This window comes from Arachis ipaensis, chromosome B10 (genome assembly GCF_000816755.2).
Source record: "Arachis ipaensis cultivar K30076 chromosome B10, Araip1.1, whole genome shotgun sequence".
NCBI classification, from domain to species: Eukaryota; Viridiplantae; Streptophyta; class Magnoliopsida; order Fabales; family Fabaceae; genus Arachis; species Arachis ipaensis.
The window spans coordinates 124,168,902-124,171,745 of record NC_029794.2 but is presented as its reverse complement, the minus strand read 5'-3'; positions in this window follow the sequence as shown (position 1 = coordinate 124,171,745).

The window sequence follows — 2,844 nt, the reverse complement described above, 5'->3', positions numbered from 1 at the left end:
CGGCAGTGACGTAAACATCGTCTCCTTCCTCACGTCGCACTCCTCCTCCATCAGTCTCCTCTCTTCGGGCACTCTCTGTCCTCGGCTCCACCATGGATGGCGGTGACTCTGCTTGCGGTGAGGACGACGATGGTGACCTCAGCAGTGGCAGCGGCGGCAAGATGCAACGGCAACGGTGGCTTCTCCCCTGTGCGCGCTCTGCTCCTCCCTTACATGGCTCTGGTTCGCGCTCCTCTTCCTCTGACGACGACACACAACGGCACGGACGCATCTGCGGCGGCGACAGCCTTAGCCGCGACGAAGAGCGGCGGAACAGCCCACTAGCTCCGGTGCATCTTCCCCCTTCCACCGGCGCTCTTCCCTCTCTTTCTCTCTGTTTTCTCAGATTTCACTCTCTCTTATCTGCTTTCCCTGTTTCCATTTCCATTCTCTTTTTCTTTTTGTTTATTCTGAAGCTGTGTTTCTTTAAAGAAAATGGGGTATGGCTAGGGGTGTACACGGCCCGGGCCGGTCCGAAGACCCGGCCCGGCCCCAAACACTTTAGGGGCTAATTTAGTGTGATTTCATCGGGTCTAGGGCCGGGTAAGGGTCTCAAAAATAGACCCGGTCATTATTTCGGGTCGGGTCCGGGCCATAGCTTGGGTCACCCGAATTCGGTCTGGTGGCCCGGTCATCATACACAATTAATATTTTGTGTTATTAGTGATGGATGATGGCTATTCTTATGTGGAATTTAAATATTGTAAACCTTAATATTTTGTGTTATTAGTCATTATAAGATTATAAGTAAATGTTTTATGTTTAAAATGCATAAGACTTTAGACTAATGCATAATATTGTGTTATTTGTATTGATTTAAATATTTGGTATTTTTAGACAATATTAGTATTGATTATGGTTATGCTTTAATTTTAGAGAATGGTTGGTTTTTGTTATATTTTTGGAAAAACTACCAAACGTACCCTTGAAATTTATGAACGCTGAGAAAAGTACCCATAAATTAAGGAAATTAACGATGTATCTATGGAAAATGGATTTCGTATGACAAAAGTATCCAAACCCTAATTTTTTTGTTGATTTTTTAATAAAATTTTCAAACTATCCCCACTCTCAACTTCAACTCACTTTTTCAACTTTCCATAACCCAACCTGTACCTTTAAAACCTTTGTCATGGTCTCATGGAGTCCAAAACTACTCCTATAATAGACCAGGCCAAAATCAATGATAGTGGTGGTGGTAGAGGACTTCGACTGATTCTTGGCAAATAAATTTAGTATGGTGAGCTCTTTTCTATTTTTTTCGCCAATCCTTTCACACAAAGAAAGCCCTCAAATTAAGAAAAAAAAGGAGAAAACAACTGAAACGATTAAAAACTGTTCCTTTATGATTCTTTCTCTGATTCTTCATCGGTATTGATTGATTCTTTTGTTAATCTCGGCGCTGCAATCCTCTATTGCATTACTATCCAAAATTTCCACCATAAAAGGTTCATTTCGTCTGTTGTAGGAGTAGTTTTGGATTCCATGACAAGGGTTTTAAAGGTACAGGTTGGGTTATGGAAAGTTGAAAAAGTGAGTTGAGGTTGAGAGTGGGGATAGTTTGAAAATTTTATTAAAAAATCAACAAAAAAGAAATTAGGGTTTGGATACTTTTGTCATACGAAATCCATCTTCCATGGATACATCGTTAATTTCCTTAGTTTATGGGTATTTTTGTCAGTGTTCATAAATTTCATGGGTACTTTTGGTAGTTTTTCCAAAAATATAACAAAAACCAACCATTCTCTAAAATTAAAGCATAACCATAATCAATACTAATATTGTCTAAAAATACCAAATATTTAAATCAATACAAATAACACAATATTATGCATTAGTCTAAAGTCTTATGCATTTTAAACATAAAACATTTACTTATAATATTATAATGACTCATAACACAAAATATTAAGGTTTACAATATTTAAATTCCACATAAGAATAGCCATCATCCATCACTAATAACACAAAATATTAATTGTGTATGATGACCGGGCCACCAGACCGAATTCGGGTGACCCGAGCTATGGCCCGGACCCGACCCAAAATAATGACCAGGTCTATTTTTGAGACCCTTACCTGACCCTAGACCCGATGAAATCACACTAAATTAGCCTCTAAAGTGTTTGGGGCCGGGCCGGGTCTTCGGACCGGGCCGGGCCGTGTACACCCCTAGCCATACCCCCTTTTCTTTAAAGAAAAACAGCTTCAGAATAAACAAAAAGAAAAAAAGAACGGAAATGGAAACAGGGAAAGCAGGGAAGAGAGAGTGAAATCCGAGAAAACAGAGAGAAAGAGAGGGAAGAGTGCCGGTGGAAGGGGGAAGACGCACCGGAGCTAGTGGGCTGTTCCGCCGTTCTTTGTTGCGGCTGAGGCTGTTGTCACCGCAGATGCGTCTGTGCCGTTGTGTGTCGCCGTCAGAGGAAGAGGAGCGCGAACCAGAGCCATGCAAGGGAGGAGCAGAGCACGCACAGGGGAGAAGCCACCGTTGCCGTTGCATCTTGCCGCCGCTGCCATTGCTGAGGTCATAATCGTCGTCCTCACCGCAAGCAGAGTCACCGCCATCCATGGTGGAACCGAGGACAGAGAGTGCTCGAAGAGAGGAGACTGACGGAGGAGGAGTGCGACGTGAGGAAGGAGACAATGTTTACGTCACTGCCGCCAAATCTCACCACCGCTGCTGGAGCCTCTGGCCGTCGGGACCGCCTTTCTTACCACCGCTGATGAAGCTCATCGGAGTTACTCAAAGGTTACTATCGCTCTACTTGGTTCTGTTGGAAGCTACGTTGCTGCGGGTGTGGTTGC